Source organism: Malus sylvestris, chromosome 3 (genome assembly GCF_916048215.2).
Source record: "Malus sylvestris chromosome 3, drMalSylv7.2, whole genome shotgun sequence".
NCBI lineage: Eukaryota > Viridiplantae > Streptophyta > Magnoliopsida > Rosales > Rosaceae > Malus > Malus sylvestris.
Genome location: NC_062262.1, coordinates 23,615,803 through 23,635,147, shown reverse-complemented (window position 1 = coordinate 23,635,147; position 19,345 = coordinate 23,615,803).

Below are 19,345 nucleotides of genomic sequence, written 5' to 3'. Positions count from 1 at the left end.
CGTGAGCAAAGTGTTTTAATCTTCTATTTCATTACTTATGACTTTTTGTTTGATTAGATTTGTTCTTTTTGGTTTAAAAGTTAAATGCATGTCAGTTTACCGTAGCTATTATTCTTGTACATGATAAGGCATGTTAAACAAATAACCATGCATATTATAACTGAATTGTTACCGGGATTTTCAAATCGTGACTAAAAGTCAACACGCAAAACACGTAATCAAATTTTAAGAAATGTTAATTGGAGTTGACGTAATGTTGCCATGTTCTTGAAAGTTTGAAACATTACTGCAATTGAGTCCACCGATATATATATGTTTATGCTCTTTGGGGCCTACCATCGGCACTTTGCTCTGGCATAATATGAACACTCACTGCAATTTAAACGTTGGGTTGTGATTTTCACACACCTTTAACTACTTTTTTCATATCTCTTCTTATTTTTTAATAGTTAATTGATATCCTACTATTTAATCTTCCATATATACCCTTCCTACTTTTTTATGGTAATTAATGAAAGATTAAATAGGGAGGGGTATATATGGAAGATTAAATAGTAGGATACCAATTAAGTACTAAAAAATAGGAAGAAGTGTGGGAAAAGTAGTTAAGGGTGTGTGAAAATCATAACCCTTAAACCTAAGTGGTGGAGATGGCGTGAAAAATTCTGTATATATGTAATTGTAAGCAATGAAGCTAGTGTGAATAATCGTAAGAAATACCATCACATATTTCAAACACGGCAACTGTTGGCCAGCCGGACAACAATCATAACTAAGAATTTTATTGAGAATAAAAATAAACAACCAATTAATGATACAAATTTCAACAGTATGATGAAACCATATTAGAATATTGGATTTGCAATGCAAATAAAGGCTTGCAGATTCGCAACGTCTTCGAAACAGAATTTCGTCCCTACTTAAGCGTAGGCTTCGTCATGATTCAACTATCTATAATTAAAATCTCAACATCAAAACTTTGATTTTGGCAAACTTCATTGTGTTTCTCTCCCATTTCGTATATATGAATGTTGTTGCTAACTGACGTTAAATGCAGAGGAGATTTATAGGCAATCATATGCCTTTTTAAAACAAATGCAACAGTTTGATTCAAATTCAAACCATTACGATTGTTGTAAACAATTTTATGTTTTAGTCCAAATTAACCTAAATTAATTAGTATTCTTTATTATAAAAACTAATCTAAGTCATTAGAGACGGAAAGAGATCCTCTCCAGATCTCTTTTACCAAAGCCACCGGATCAAGTGATCCGGGTCTTCCAAATTTCATCTAACGGCCCACCTATTTTGATTCATTAAAAACTGTGATAATTTTTTGCCATTGGATAAAATTTAGAAGACCCGGATCACTTGATTTGATGACCTTGATGGAAGAGATCCGGAGATGATCCATTTCCATTACAGTCGAAGAGCCCCAGTTCCCAAGGTCCTAGTCTTTGATTTTTTTAATAAATAGGCCCTAGTTTTTCATTTTATTTTTTTTTCAACCTAGTTTTTCATTGATAAATATAATTATATTACATAGTTTAATCGACCATCTAACCCAAATCATACATGGGCCTCCACACGTACACCCTAATTCGCTTTGGAAAGTGTTACTCCACACTAATTTTTATTTCTTACATACTTCTATTAATTAGTAGCTATTAATCTTTAATCTATTGTTCCGACGACCAAAAAATGAGAGAGTATAAAAAGTAAAAATAAGTGTATGAATAGAACTACCTTTCATTTTAATATGAATGTCGGCCTAATACTTATAAACTACTATTAGAGCATCTCTTAAGAAGATATCAAATATAATATATCAAAATTTATTTGATTGACAATGCGAGCAATTGAATATAAATGTTAAATCTTTTTCTTTTCCATAGATGTGTTAAATATTTATTTATTAATATATTGGGCCCCATTAATTACATTAACGACTAAAAATAATTTAAATTGATATTTGTTTCATCTTATTGGTTGTTAATGAGATTCATGCATTAAAAATTAAATTAAAAACATTTAACTCTATCTTTGTTTGCTGTAAAAAAGACAAGTAAACAATAAAAAGTCAGATGACTCAACAGACACATCATATATGATACATCTCTTAGAGAACATCTTGATGTCTAGTCTTAGTGTATTTGACATCTCTTTTAAAAGTGATCTGGTGTCTTCTACTCAAAATACACGCAAACTTAAAGGCAGAAAGCGAAGGCTTACTAAGGTGACCTTCTTTCATTCATGATCTCTTGAGCATATTCCCGAAGCGGCCAACTTCAGAAAAGTAAAAGAATTCTTACAAAGTTAACATCATGTTGTAACACACCGTTGTACATTTAAGTTAGGGAGGATAAAAGTGAATTAGAATATTATGACATTTACTAGTACCTACACTTGTTTGGAATAATATTATGAGTAAATTGTAGCAATGGTCCCTGAACTTTACTCAAATTGGAGCAATGGTCCCTCAACTAAAAATTCATTACCATTGGTCCCTCAACTTATCAAAATGTGTAGCTATAGTCCTTTTCATTTATTTCTTCAAAATTTTGTCAAAATATGTTATGTTGGAATAACCATTTATTTAATTAGGGTCCCTCAACTCATCAAAGTGTGTAATAATGGTCATTTTTGTCAACTACGTAAAAAATTTTGTCAAAACAAGTTATGTTTGAAGGACCATAGCTACAATTGGGATAAAGTTAATGGACCATTTCTCCAGTTGAATTAAAATTGAGGGACCAAAGGTAATAGATTTTTAGTTGAGGGACCATAGTTGCACGTTTTAATGAGTTGAAGGACCAATGGTAATGGATTTTTAGTTGAAGGACCATTGCTCCAATTTGAGTAAAGTTCAGGGACCATAGCTACAATTTACTCTAATATTATTCATACCATGTTTTTGTATCACATTTTCATACCACCTTAAGTGGTATTTAATGTGGACAACCACATAATTTGAAAAATTTGCAAAACCCAAGGAAATGAAGGAGAATGACTCCTCGTATACCACAAATAATGTGGCTGTAGATGTGTTTGGGCCCAAAATAATAGTTTGGGCCGAAGGAAGGATCATCCTCGGCCCGGGAGGCCGCGCGGCGAGAGGGTCATGGATCGTTCAACTCGTGGGCTTCCAAGCCTAGGTTGGGTAGATCATAATGCAAGTCAAGTCCTAGTACAATAAGGAGTCTCGGCGGGATCAGTAACCCAGAAAGTGAATCCGGCTCAGTTAAGGACTAGGTTCACAATCCTAGTGAAGATAGGACCGGTCGAGGTGGTGTTGATCCGAAGAGGAAGACCTAGTCCGAGTAGGATTTTAACTCGGATTCAAGATACAGCGCTATAAATAGGGGAAGCTGTGCGTCAGAGAAGGCCCCCTGCAAGTCAATACAAAACTGCCCTGCGCAAACTCAACAACTTGAGATTTTTTCTTTCTTTTTCGCTGACACATCTTCCGTTGGCATCAACAGCACTGTGAAAGCAACCGGTGATATCTTAAGTCGGCATAAATAGCTCTGTCACCGTAGAATCAGTCGATCTTGCAGTATCTTCCGTTGGCATCAACAACACTGCGGTGAGAACGGTTGATTACCTATCCAAGTCTCGGTCAAGGAGGATTTCCGGATCCTTATTGGTTGAGGTCATCTCATTAGCCTTCTTGGCGAAGTGAGGTGTTACGGTATATCGAGCTCGGCGCTTTGCTTGCCGAGTTATTTTATGATTGGATATTCCCAAATGGGATTTAGAGTTCGGCATTCGGACGGCCGAACCACGTTCACCATTAAAACTTATATTTGCTTTGAGTATTTGTGCCCTTACACTCTGGTGTCGATTCGGCGTGAGTTTACTCTGACGAATAACATCACTGTGACTGAATCCGACGATGACGACTCGTGAACTTCGTAAGAATAGTAACCTTGTCTTCAGGTTCGAGAGCCCAAGAGGCCGAGACGTGTTCCTTTCTCGGCCGCAATCGCAAGACGCAGAAGTCAGCCGCGCGCCCAACGCAACATCAACAAAATTTACTCCTCGGCCGAGCTCGGCCGATGAGTTGGCACGCCCCGCATTCACCGAAGGACGTAGTTAGCTTATAGATTATTCGGCCTGCGCGCCACGTAGGCTTAGTAGTTTCTAGGGTCAACATTTTGGCACGCCCGGTGGGACCCAGTGCTAGACTACGAAGTTCATGCCAATTGAAACACGATCGGTAAAAAAGAAAACAGTTATGGGAAAGTCGACAGCCGATTTGCCGAATCAGAGCATAGGACAAAGTGTGCCACAGGCGTAGAATCCCCTTAGCGCTGTGACACCTGAGTCCACGAGCGCGACTCGTCGAGAGAGAGAAGTTAATCTCGACGGTCAATTACGCGGTCTAGAAGTCCCTAACAGAAACACATGTGTTCTCAATGAAGGGATAGTAGAGGAGTGCGATGAGGATGGTGGTAAAGGATCTGATCCGCCAACAAGGTCGTTTCTTCGAAAGTGACAAGACGAGTAGTCTCGGTCAGTCGAGCAGACGTTTAGTCGAGGTATTGACAAGCTGCATGACGTGATACTCAGTTCCAATGAGCGACAAACCAGATTGCTCGAAATGCTGGTTAGTAAAGTCAGTGACAGCAGGCCTTTCGATCTTCTCCAGCACTTACCACCAGGAAACAATCCGTTACCAATTGTACCGGCCGAGCCTATTCCTGCTCGGCTCAAACAAATTGACTTGGAAAAAGGAGGAGGGTCGAATAGTAGGTCAGACGGAACCGACCAGAGGGTCGAAGCAACACCTGTTGACATGACCGAAGTTCAGGGGATGATCGACTCGGCCATGAAGAAAGGGCCGAAGTTTCCTAAGTTTATCCATCCGTACCCGGCCTACGTGGAAACGTTCGGATACCCGAAGGGTTTCAAGATCCCAGATTTTAGCCTTTTTGCCGGTGAATCGTCTCTGTCTTCGTTGGAGCACGTGGCTCGTTTCACCGCGCAATGCGGGGATGTTAATAGTGATTTCCATAAGTTACGGCTGTTCAACTTCTCATTGACCGGTTCAGCATTCGCCTGGTATATCAATCTCCCTCCTAATTCCGTCCAAAACTGGGAGGAGTTGGTCGAGAAATTCCACGAGCAGTTTTAACGGCCAGGGATGGAGATGTTAGTTTCCTCATTAGCAAGGATGGCTCAAGCATCTGATGACTCACCAATGGATTATCTTACCAGGTTCAAATCAGCCAGGAATTGGTGCCGAGTGCCTTTACCCGAAGTCGAATTTGTCAGGCTTGCTTTGAACGGCCTCGACGTCGAATACAAAAAGAAATTCTTGGGGGCAAACTTTCGGGATATGTACGAATTAGCCCAGCATGTCGAGCAGTATGATTACTTGCTCCGCGAGGAAAAGATTTCGAAAGTTCCAACTCGGGGGACGATTTACAAGAATCCTACTGTCAATTATGCATCAACCGAGGATGAATGCGTTAGTGTGGATGCAGCTGAGATAGTGATAGATAAGCCATACGTCTGCAAGGCATTGACTCAAGTTGACTCTAGGGAAGTCAAAAGTCGTTCGGCCACTGAGGGAACGTCGAAACCTTCAAAAGTTTATACTTTTGATATTACAAAGGCTGACGCAATTTTTGACCAACTGTTATCAGCAAGAATCATCAAGCTTCGGCCTGGTCACAACATTCCCAAGGCCAAAGAGCTTAAAGGAAAGGTATATTGTAAATACCACAATTCAAGCAAACATACGACAAACAATTGCGTCGTGTTTCGCGACAACGTCCAAAGCTGGATTGATAATGGCAAACTGAAATTTCTAGAGAAGAAGATGAGTGTTGATTTCCCCACGGTAACAGTAAATATGGTCGATGCGTGCCTACCTAAGGACAAAGGGAAAAGAAAGGCTGAAGTTGTTGCGACGCAACGCTTGCGGAATCAGAATTCTCGGCCATGGTTCATGGCCGATTTTCGTTCAAACGAACCACCTACAGCTTTAACAGGACCCGCTATTGTCAAACCTATGATGGATTATAGCACCGATGAAGACAGTGGGACGGCGGGTTTGTGCAAGAAATGTAGAGCAAAGGTCGGCAGTGAGCCAAAGGAGAAGCCCTCTTCGCTTGTAACCGAACGACCTATGTACGTAACCCGGCAAAAGGTAGCCAACGTAGGCCAACATCAAGGGGTTTTTGATAGGCTCGGTCCTAAAGTATGGATGGAAGAGACACCCCCGGTCAGGCGGCGCCTCGATTTTGATGCTTCATTCTATGACGATGATTACTATAAACGTAATTCTAGCAGTTCAGAATCATCGCCGAGCCAAAAAACCTTCAAACCTCCCGAGCCTAGAGATCAACGTTGGTATACATATCATTCTTCGAAATGCGTCTACACCGCGTTGTCCAAATCCCAGAAACGCCGGCATCAAAAGATAGATTGCATGGCTCGCCGACGGGCATCCCAAGAAACTTCGGTCCCTAAATGGCGGCCGAAGGACACAATTGCTACTGATGATGAACGACCACCTCCAGCCATTATAACAGAGTTGGCTCAAGGGAAACGGCTGGTCGACCAAGATGTCGAAACCACGTTTGAAGAGGCCGATAAATGGATCAAACTTCTTCTTCGACCAGGGGAGATGAAGGCGCGCCTTGAACATTTCAGGCAAGAGGCCGAAAGCAAATTAGCCCCGCCAGCTATACAAGGATCTTTGATCAAGATCCGACGGAATTTGCACCCCCCGTTCCTTGGGGAGGCTTTGGAGTACATGCGAGAATTCCATAAGAAACATTCGGCCAATGATCTGTATGGCTTGCCAAAGGCATGCCAGGACACCATTGATATAGTCATGACCTGTCCTGATGCCGAGCGAATCATCCAGAAAACCTCAGACCCAGGATTGAAAGCAAGGTTCCAGCACATACGAGAAGCTCGTGTCATTGGATTTGAAGTCGACCCATACACTGATATTGATGCAGCCGACCTTCATTTCTCAATGGAGGACCTTCAGTATTTACGATATCACTTCGAAGTATTCTCGGCTGTTTCGCTCTTCGGCCTTACGACCGATGAAATAGCACGTGTTGCACGTCTGGATGCTTATTTCGACACTAGGGATGCCCGGCTACACTACCAGGAGCAGGTCTTGACCCCGAGCACACTGTCAATCTCAACCTCACATGAGGTAGGTACGCAGAACCAACAAGTTGCCGAAGCAGCACCACAGGATCAAACCATCAAATAAGGAATAGAAGAGTCTCGTTGTCCAACCTTGACAGCAACAGAGTCCGCGGTTGCTGACCAGACAAGAGATGAGGCTAGTGAGGAGGGTCCTAACCCGATGGGCCTGTCATTCCTGGATAACATGGAAATCAGTATGGTCCATGTGTTACCCGCTGATTTTCAATCAAGCACAACCCAACCGAATTTCCTCGATGGTGACGTAGTCGCCGAAGAAGCCGGCCATGTTGATTTTGTATCTGTTGCTGAAGTTGAGTCAACGACAAAAGATGATAGTCTAAAGGCGGCTTTGGCCGAATTGTTTCCTCGTTCATCATCGGCCAAACTTCACCATTTAAAGCCTTTGTATGTGACGGCCCATATCGAGGGGTATCCAGTTTCTAAAGTTTTCGTCGACTGTGGAGCTACCGTCAATATCATGCCTCTGAACATCATGAAGGCCTTACGTCGCTCGAATGACGAACTTATTCTGTCAGGGATCACAATGAGTAGTTTCGTCGGCGACAAATCCCAAACCAAAGGTGTACTTCCATTAACTGTGAATAATACCGGTCGCACTCACATGACCGCCTTTTTCGTGGTTGATTCCAAAACCGAGTATAAAGCATTGCTCGGTCGAGACTGGATTCATCAAACCAGCTGTATTCCTTCATCATTGTATCAAGTGCTTGTCTTTTGGGACGGCAACTCGGTCACTGTTCACCCGGTCGATAGCCAGCCCTTCGAAGCTAACATGATCCAAGCACGGTATTATGATGACCACGTCGGCTACATTACATTGCAAGGCTTCAATGAGGAAGGACGGCCGACTCGGATTTCGGTTCAGAAAGCTATCGAGGTTGGTGCCGAGACTGTCCAGCAGGATTCGGCGAGACTTGGATTAGCCAATTTCCTCCCCGAAGCTGATGTTTGACACCGATCGGGAAACACGTAGGGCCGCAGTTTCATCTACTATGGAACGCCTGCTGGCCCATTGGTTTACTATATCTAAACAACCAAATTCTGGCGTTAACCTTGTCGAGTTCCTTGCAGAAGGAGATAATGGTCCTGTTTTATCTCTTGATAAAATTCAAGCCGCCCCAGCCGAGCTCGAAGATCATCGGCCCCAAGTTAAGGACCCCTTGGAAGAGATTAATGTTGGGACGGCCGATGACCCACGACCTTTTGTTAGTGCGTTACTTCCCCAACAAATGAAGGACGAGTTTCGTTCCTTGCTTACGGAGTTCAAAGATTGTTTTGCTTGGAGCTATCATGAAATGCCCCGCTTAGAGCGTACTCTGGTCGAGCATGAATTACGTATTAAGCCCGGATGTAAACCTTTCCGTCAGCCACCTCGTCGATTCTCGACCGAAGTGCAACTCAGCATCAAGGATGAATTGGTTCGGCTTTTGAAAGCCGGGTTCATTCGGACAGCTCGATATGTTGAATGGTTGGCAAATATCGTGCCTGTTTTAAAGAAAAGTGGTGCACTACGCATCTGTATCGATTTCAGAAATCTGAATCTGGCAACTCCCAAAGATGAGTATCCAATGCCGATCTCAGACCTGTTAATCGATGCTGCGGCAAATCATGCAATCTTATCCTTTATGGATGGACACGCCGGGTACAACCAAATATTCACTGCCGAAGCCGATGTGCACAAAACTGCTTTCCGTTGCCCGAGGGCACTCGGCACTTACGAATGGGTTGTTATGCCATTCGGCCTCAAGAATGCCGGCGCCACATACCAGCGGGAGATGAATGCCATCTTCCATGATTTAATTGGAACCATCGTCGAAGTTTACATCGACGATGTTGTCATCAAATCTAAACGCCGACAGACACATCTGGACGATCTCCGACAGGCTTTCCTCCGCATGCGTCGGCACAACCTCAAGATGAATCTTGCTAAGTGTGCCTTCAGCGTATTGGCCGGGAATTTTCTTGGTTTCCTTGTGCATCACCGTGGGATTGAAGTCGATGAGAATAAGGCAAGCGCAATCATCAATGCCCCACCCCCAACGACGAAGAAACAACTCCAGTCCTTACTCGGACAGATCAATTTCCTCCGCCGATTTATTGCCAACTCAGCAGGTAAAATGAAAGCGTTCTCCACGCTTTTGAAACTCAAGGACTCAGATAAATTTGTGTGGAACGACGAGCATCAGGCGGCGTTTATGCAAATCAAAGTCTCCCTCACGAACCCACCTGTCCTGGTTCCTCCTCGGCGCGGTAAGCCTCTTAAGCTCTATATCTCGACAGCCGAAGAGTCCATCGTCTGCCTCATTGCGCAAGATAACGACGCCGGACGGGAGCAGGCTATTTTTTATCTCAGCCGCAATCTTAGTCAACCGGAGATCAATTATCCAGCCGTCGAGAAGCTGTGCCTGGCCGTATTTTTCGCCGCTTCCAATTTTCGGCATTATATGCTCCCATCGGTCACCCAAGTCATTGCTCAGACCGACGTCATCCGCTACATGCTCACCCGACCAATCGTAAAGGGCCGCATTGGGAAATGGACAATGGCACTGTCCGAATTTAGCTTGCAGTACGTAGCCTAGAAAGCTGTCAAGGGCCAGGCACTGGCTGATTTCCTTGCTCAACACCCCTCCCCATACGGTTTTGGGGGCAACGACGTTGAAATCGGCATGGTCCATACGCGCGACAACCACTGGACGATGTACTTTGACGGCTCCAGTACGTCATCTTCGGCGGGCGTGGGAATTGTCATTCAATCCCCGAACCACGATTGCTGGTTATTTTCGCTTAAGTTGGATTTCGAATGCACCAACAATCAAGCATAATACGAAGCCCTAATCGTCGGCCTTGGAATCCTTCATAACCTGCGGGCGACCCGCGCCCTCGTCCTCGGCGACTCCGAACTTGTGATTAACCAACTCAATGGTTCTTTTCGTTGCATGAGTTGTACCCTGGCACCTTACAACATGGTCGCCAGCTATTTGGCCGAATCCTTCGACGATATTACATTTAAACATGTTTCCCGGTGTCATAATACCGACGCCGACGAATTGGCTCAAATTACCTCCGGCGCACAACTCCTGGGGGGCAAGCTAGGCCAAGATATACCGGTGTTACGACAGTTATATCCGGCCTTGGTTAACCAGCAAATCCTCCGACGCGACGACGTGATACGTACCAGGGTTATGTCCTTACCTTCGTTGTTGGATCGGCAGGACTATGTAGAGATTTGCACGACCGAGGTAATACCAGATGATTGGAGAACACCCATTATGCAGTACCTTGATAATCCTAATGGAAAACATAGTTGCAGGACACGAGTCCACGCCACGAACTATGTCACGTACCAGAACGAGTTATACCGAAAAGGTGATGATGGTTTGTTACTGCTATGCCTCGGCCCCCAAGAGAGTGCTCGGGCGATTAAAGAAGTCCATGAAGGGGTATGCGGAGCTCATCAATCCGGACGGAAAATGCGATGGTTACTTCGACGGCACGGCTATTTTTGGCCGAGAATACTAAATGATTGTATCGAGTTTGCATGAGGATGCGTACAGTGCCAAATCCACGGGCCTATACAAAGGGTCCCGGCCGAATCACTGCATTCGGTCATTAAGCCATGGCTGTTTAGAGGATGGGCTATGGACGTAATCGGCAAAATCACGCCATCTTCTGGAGCTGCTAAGCATGCATGGATAATAGTCGCAACTGATTACTTTACTAAGTGGGTCGAAGCAAAATCATATGCCGAGTTAACATCTAAGGAAGTTTGTGACTTCGTGGAGGAACACATTGTGACCCGATTTGGCGTACCGAAAACGATCATAACCGATAATGGAACAATTTTCACAGCCGAAAGGTTTAAGGAGTACACGACAAATTTGAAAATTCGACTGGAACAGTCCACACCGTATTATCCACAGGCAAATGGGCAGGCTGAGGCAAGTAATAAAGTGTTGATCGGCATCCTCGAAAAAATAATAAAAGAAAGGCCTGGCATGTGGCATTTAAAGTTGAACGAGGCATTATGGGCATACCAAACGTCGCCCCGATCGGCGACTGCAACAACCCCATACGCATTAACATACGGACACGATGCAATGTTGCCAGTCGAGTTAAGTATAAATTCGTTGCGATTGATTGAACAAAGTAGTTTGTTTAGCGCCGAATATAATCAGTCCATGAGACAAGAATTAGAAGATTTGGAAGAAGGGCGACTTGACGCTTATAACTTACTGGTGGCACAAAAACGGATTGCTGAGCGAGCATATAATCAAAAAGTGCGACGGAAAACATTCGGCGAAGGTGAATTGGTTTGGCAAACGGTGTTACCCGTAGGACTAAAAGATCCTAGGTTCGGCAAGTGGTCGCCAAATTGGGAATGACCGTTCGTCATACATAAAGTATACGGAAAAGGGGCGTATCATCTTAAAGACCGGACCGGTTTGGTTCACAGATTACCAATCAGCGAGAAGTTTTTGAAAAAATACTACCCGGTCATGTGGGAAATGAGGGAATAGAAAACCATTTCATTAAGATTGATAAGCATATACAAAATGAGCAAGTCGGTCGGTTTACATTCAAGTACATTCAAGGGGAAGGGGGTAGAAGAGTGCTGAGCAGGGCCTTCAACTCCAACCACCGCACCTCGCCCATGATGACCTCGGCTTGCCGATTCTTCTTGTCCAGCTTCAACCGCTCGACCCGTTTTGTGGTCGCTGCATACTCGGTCAGGCAATCTTTTCCGCCCGACTCGAAGTCCTTAGCAAGATCGGAGGCAATGGCCGACCTACGTTTTGCTAGTTCCGCCATTTGACAGTCAAGCTCGGCCAATGCTTCTCCTTTTGCCTTTAGGGTATCGATTTTCAGACGGAGAGTGTCTTGGATGGCCGTGGCAGCTTGCAGGTCTTGTTTGGCCTTTAGAGCGGTCTGGAAGATACTAAATGTCTCCCGAACCCGCTCCAAGGCCGACGATGCCCGAACGATAGCATCTCCGCTCAGACGACCGTTAGCTCCGAGGTCGTTCAGACATGCGCCAAGCAGATCAAGACCATTGCGCTCGAGCACTTGCAACGCTGAAAGCGACAAGACTTCTCGCAACTGAGACAGAACAGTTGAATTGGCAGCTTCAGTCGTAGGGGCCGAAGGACCAGACCCGGTAATTGTGCTGGAGATGAGGGCTTTGAATTCAACCTCCCACGAAGCCTGCACATACAAATTAGGTTAAGCTCAAAAGAAGTCATGACAAGGATAGCAAGAAAGTTGCGTTTTTTTTAACCTGCCGAGATGAGACCTTGGCCATGTCTCCAGGATCGTTGCTCGAACCCAAAGAACTCAATGGCCGAGCCCAGTGTCTAAGATTGCTTCTCAGTTCACGCGGCCGATGGAGGTTATCTACGTTCGATGGCCACTGAGACGGCCAAGAAATATAGATAACGCCCTTCGGCGCGTAGAATTTTCGGTGAAAATAGTGTACATGCACCTGACATTTAGTATTTTCCTCGTTTAGAATTCTAAAGCAGAAAAGCAATCAAGGAAAGACGGTAGAGGGTACTTACGAAGGCCGAAGTAACCTCATGCGGAGGAATGTGGAAGCCCTGGTCTTGAGGATGAACGGGAGTTTCCGTTGTTGCCTCGGGTTCCTCGGCCTGTCGTTCGCCACGATCGGTCGCGGAAGGGCCGACTGGGACAGCCGCTTCGGACGCAGGATGGACATCCTGGTCCTGTGGATGAGCAGGCGTTTCGGTCGCCGCTATTGGTTCCTCGACCGGTCGTTTACCACGGTCGGCCGTGGAAGGGCCGATTGAAACAGCCACCTTAGACCCAGGAAGAGGGTGACGGCGGGGATGAGGGCGACTCGACACTGGAACTTCGTCACTCCCTTCGCTCTCTTCCAGAACGACGACCGAAGGCTTTAGAGGTGCGGGAGAAGTCTTATCGGTCGCAGGGACTGCCCTTTCTAGGGCAGGCGTAGCCCCGATCGATGGAGCTACGACTGCTGCACCAACCTCAGAAACAGGCCGTACTTGGACTGTTTTTGCGGTTGGAGTTGGCTGTTTCTCGACCTGGCCGACGGTGAGAGAATGGGAAACACTGGGAGTCGTTGCCTCCGTAGTATGACTGGAAATGACATGGATCTCCCGTGCTCATTTCTTCGCCAACTTTTTGACCGGTTTGGCAGGCCGAGGGAGCTCGATGGTCGGCTCGGCCTCTTGACGAGACCGTTTGCTCGGCAAGACAGGCCCAGCGGTTTTAGCCTTCTTCGAGACGACCGATTTTTTCTCAGCTGCAGCTGCAGCGACCACTTCCACTTTTTCAAGGACCGGCTACCTGAGGAAGCAAAAGCAAGTCAGCAAAGCAGATCAGTAATTCAAAATTGAAAGAAAAAGGTAGAAATAAACCATTACCTTGGGTTTGGGGGGCAGAAGCCTTTTTAGGTCGACCACCGAAGAGTTTGGCAAGAACGGTTTCGACCGGGGCACCAAAGAACTGTTGGGTATATTCTTCCCACCAGGCACCGAAGGTATCAGTGCAAAGAGTTTCTGGAGTGGCCGGTCGAAGGCGGAATTTCTGGCACCGCTCTTGGAACTCCCTCTTTGCGTCGCTGCATTCCTTCTCGGAAGAACCAGTTTCGCCTCCATGGCTCAGGACGGACCGAGAGGAGAGAAGGGGGACCGAGCAACCTTGGAGGTAGCCAAGCTGCCGAGCGAGGAAGTTTAGGTGATACACTTCCCAACTCGCTCGGCGGCCCTCACAGCCGAGAGGAAGGTCACGGGCAAGCACGAAGGACCCCCAGGATTGACGAAGGTCAGCCTCTTCGTCCGCGCCCCATATGGATGTCGGAAGTCTAATCGACGAAGGGTATTCTCGACGACGACAGATCAAGAATTCGTCATCAGAAAGGTCGTCGAGAGCGAAAAAGTATCTGAACACTTCTTCAGCTTGGTGGGAGGGATTGGCCAAAGAGCCAGTTGGGGGCCGAGCGCTTCCTTGGGCGAAAAATCGGCCATCGTTGGCCGAAGAGGGGCAAAATAGACCTGTAACCAGAGCTGGAAGACCCAGAGGGGCCTATTCTGCTGCGGATCGACCTTGTCGATAGTGACTTCGGCCAAACAGCGTAAGAGATGTGCGAGTATGGCCGGGCTGAGGGCCAAAGTGTGACCACTGGCTAAGGCTTCGGCCACTGGCATATTCTCGACCAGACATTTGTTAGATTTGGTACAACAAATAAATTTGTTGTACCAATAAAAGAGGAAGGCCTCGTGCTCCCCTTCTCGCAGAGCCTCCTCTCGTTGGCAGGCAAAATGGAGGTAGAGGGTGTTGTAGTTGAAAAAGTTCTTGTGAAGCTTGTGAACCTCTTCCTTCAAGGGTGTTTGGCCATCACCGCTCAGCGTCTCAAAGGCCCGTTTGTCGAAGAGCACCTTCAAATTGAGGTTCGACGGGTACCCAAGGAGGGCAGCGTCGACTGGAATTCCAGTTGGGGAAGTCCCCAAGATGGCAGTGAGGTCGAGGATGGTGGGGCGAATGGGGCCGAGAGGGAGAACCATGGTGTTAGTAGCCGAACACCAGAAACATGAGGCCGCCAGGAGAAGCTCCTTGTCCAGGATGATATCCATAGACGAAAGGCGAATGGCATCATAAATGCCTAGGGCTTTCCATTGCTCATCGAAAAGCCTCTCCATTCGTACAACCCAGGCTGCCTAGGCTGCAGTGGTCGAGGGCCAGGAGCCCTGAGGCCTCGCCACCTCCCACTTCGACCATTCAAATCCTTGCAGCAAGGATGACAGGCAGTGCGTCTGGAGGAGCCCGGTGATGGTTGGTGGCACCGCCGCCTTAAAGAGAGTACCCAAGATTTGGTGAGAGGTACTCATGTCACTCTCAAATCGGATGGTCTTGATTGAACTCTGATTGATGATTTTCTGGCATTGGTCGCACTCCTTAGAAAGCTTGGAGATAAAGGAGGCCATGGTGAATGGTTTGACAAGAAGATAATTTCCTGGGTTTAAAGATTGAGGAACGAAGACTTGGGGAGAAGAAATATGTGCTGGAGAACAAAGGCAAGAAATTTCGGAGTGATTTTGGAAGCGTAAAGTATGAATGAGGGATTTCAGTATTTATAGGATTTTGGCAGGAAGGGCAATCGTTGGAAATTCAAAACAGATGGCAAAATCGACCGAAGGAATTGCTGATCATGATGAACATTTGGGAAATGCAGTTGAGAATACCGAAGGTCTCAGGTTTTGGGGGCGCACGATTGCGTGTGACGACGAAATTAATGGCGGAAGACGTTTCGACGCCTGCACGATGACAAGTGACTCACGGATTGGGGTAATGGCTCGCGGATTGAGGTAGTGGTTAAGTTCAGCCATAAGATCATGATGGCAGGACGGTTGAGGCAGCCGCACGCCTTAGACGTCATTATTGGGGATTGGTCGTGTTGGAGGACGCCACGTGGCGAGTTTGGTTAGCAGGATCAAGATCGTGCAATCATGTTCAATAAACGCGCCTTGGAACTCGGGCACTAGGGTTCTGAGTGGTAGATTCGCTTCTTCAAGGCCGAAACTCGGTCGAAGAATTCAGGCCGAGGACCTCAGAAGCGAGGGGGCAATGTTTGGGCCCAAAATAATAGTTTGGGCCGAAGGAAGGATCATCCTCGGCCCGGGAGGCCGCGTGGCGAGAGGGTCATGGATCGTTCAACTCGTGGGCTTCCAAGCCTAGGTTGGGTAGATCATAACGCAAGTCAAGTCCTAGTACAATAAGGAGTCTCGGCGGGATCAGTAACCCAGAAAGTGAATCCGGCTCAGTTAAGGACTAGGTTCACAATCCTAGTGAAGATAGGACTAGTCGATGTGGTGTTGATCCGAAGAGGAAGACCTAGTCCGAGTAGGATTTTAACTCGGATTCAAGATACAGCGCTATAAATAGGGGAAGCTGTGCGTCAGAGAAGGCCCTCTGCAAATCAATACAAAACTACCCTGCGCAAACTCAACAACTTGAGATTTTTTCTTTCTTTTTCGCTGACACATCTTCCGTTGGCATCAACAGCACTGTGAAAGCAACCGGTGATATCTTAAGTCGACATAGATAGCTCTGTCACCGTAGAATCAATCGATCTCGCAGTATCTTCCGTTGGCATCAACAGCACTGCGGCGAGAACGGTTGACTACCTATCCAAGTCTCGGTCAAGGAGGATTTCCGGATCCTTATTGGTTGAGGTCATCTCATTAGCCTTCTCGGCGAAGTAAGGTGTTACGGTATATCGAGCTCGACGCTTTGCTTGCCGAGTTATTTTATGATTGGATATTCCCAAGTGGGATTTAGAGTTCGGCATTCGGACGGCCGAACCACGTTCACCATTAAAACTTATATTTGCTTTGAGTATTTGTGCCCTTACACTCTAGTGTCGATTCGGCGTGAGTTTACTCTGACGAATAACATCACTGTGACTGAATTCGACGACGACGACTTGTGAACTTCGTAAGAATAGTAACCTTGTCTTCAGGTTCGAGAGCCCAAGAGGCCGAGACGTGTTCCTTTCTCGGCCGCAATCGTAAGACGCAGAAGTCAGCCGCGCGCCCAACGCAACATCAACAAAATTTACTCCTCGGCCGAGCTCGGCCGACGAGTTGGCACGCCCCGCATTCACCGAAGGACGTAGTTAGCTTATAGATTATTCGGCCTGCGCGCCACGTAGGCTTAGTAGTTTCTAGGGTTAACAAGATGTCACCTAAGGTTGTATAGAAATATGGTATAAAAACATGGTATGAATGACATTACTATGTACTATAATAAAACGTTCATAGTGTAATCATCAATGTTAATAGTGTAATACAATCAGGTCCAAGTATAATAGCCTAAGACTTCTCCCAAGACCTCTCAGCCAACTTCCCTGCTGACCCCAACTCCTTCGGCGGCTACCCCACCCACCGTCTCTCCGGCATCCCCTCCCACATGGGTTTCTCCGACGAAGAGCCCGTCCAAGAGTGTGTCTCCACCGGCTCAATGACCACGCCAACCGTTGCCTCTCTGGCCACAAATCCGGCGAGCGCTCCCAAGAAAAGTCCAGCCGGGGCTCCGCTAGTTGCAGAAGGTTTTGAGATTGCAGCAACCCCATCGTTACCAGTCGGTATTCCTTCGAGTTCTGCAACACCGGCAGAATCCCCAGGAATGTTCCCATCAAGCGGTAGCCCACCGATTCCGTCGCCGGCAAGTCTGTCACCGGATAGTGCTGCCCAGGGTCCATCAAGCGATGAATCGTCTGCTTCGGGTTTGAATGCGGTTCGGGTAGTTTTGAGCGGGCTGTCTATCTAGTTTGCTTTGGCTCTCTAAATCTATTAATACACTTCATTTCCTATTCTCAAGAAAAGATATATATAATTTTATTAATTAGGACTTAATTCTTTTATTTTGTCCTGTACTAATTAGTCATTGGTGTACTTTCTATCTTTTTCTATTGAATGATAAATATTCGTTTATTATCAGTATTTATTTACCCCTTAATTTTTTTATTTAATATATATGTATTTTATTTTTTGGTCGAAAAGGTGGATTTTATTATTATCTTTTTTTGTCGAAATGATGGAAACTTATTAAAGCCGAATGACAAGTTTTGCATTAGCGGTACGAATATTATAAAAAATCCAGCCAATCTCATCCCAAGCCAAGGGAACTCACCACCATGCTTGGTAGCAAACGAAGCCACCACGTGAGCAGCAAAGTAATTTTCCCGTGGAATGAACCCGAACTTAACAAAATCAAAATGCATAGGTAAATAATCAATATCAAACATCACCCCTTCTAATATTGCATCCGGTTCCATTGGTCTATTAATCATACGAATCAACAATATTTTATTTGTTTTGCTTAAATTCTATAGGATGGAATAAATAAATCTAAAGAAAATCAATACAAAGTAAGAAATTGAGGGTGTGGAAAACATTTTCCTACTTTTCTTGGTGAATACAGATGCCTTTACAGTTGCTATGACTAGGGCTCTGACCTATTTAGTCCGGCTTCTCTGATGCAATGATATCTCAAGTTAATCACGTATTTTATGTGAAGAAAGTATTACTCACGTGACCCAACAGACTACCGTGCGTAATTGAATTTGAGGAAGGGCTTGATGTGGTGAACAAAACTTTGGAATAGTGTTCAGTATTCAGGCACAAATGGTGAATAAATGGTCCATCCATATGGATTTTCAAAACAAAAACAACTGAAAAAAGCAGACACAAAAGCATATTCCTCCCCCGAGAATTTGGCAACTTCATCCTTCTCCTCCTGTACCTTCTTGCATTTGAATTTCTCCCCAAAACCCACTACTGAGTCTCAGTTTCACTCAAGTGTTCCTTCAGCTGCATTTACAAGTTTTCATAGTCTCAGATGTTGTATTTCCGTAAAGCTTAACACATTGGTGAATGCAAGATTAATTAATTGGAGGTGTGAGTTGAATGTTGGTGATATATTGTATGATTAATGAGTGAACGTAATGATACATGTATGCATAGAGACGATTTTCGTATCAAACTGAATGTTTAGGAACAGGTGATTGATCAAGTACCTACGGAAGGAATTCGCATTTCTAGATAGTGTAAGTTGTACCAAGAAATCAGATTGGAATATCAAAGAGTTCGTTCAACTAAGTCGTTGTGTGGGAGCTCTATGCAGCCCTTGGGATGTTAATCTTCAAAATTTCGTTCGTAGAATGCTTCTGCCCTACTTTTTCTAGTGTTTCTCTTTGCTTTCACATGAAAATAAAATTTTCCAACACTTTTGCTGATATTGCTTCTCCTTTTAAGTGAATCGTTAAGTTCTTGTATGTATAAGAATATGAACCTCCTAGTCGTACAAATTGGATTTTCCTCTTCATAATTTGACATTTTTCTTTAGGCAAATTCCACTGAAATGAGTTCAAAACTTGCAAAACTTGGGTTGGCAGCTGTTCTCGCTTATGGTCTGTGTGATGCGGTTACATATACCTCCTTTTTTGTCCTTGCATTTCTTGGGTACAAGAAGAGTACTGGGAACAATCCAGCAGCTACTATGAAGGCACTTTTAGGGGTAGTAAATGCTTAATTTTCTTTTGCACTCTTTTATGAATTTCATTTGGATGGGAATGGTTAGGTGACATTACTTGTTATACCAGAAA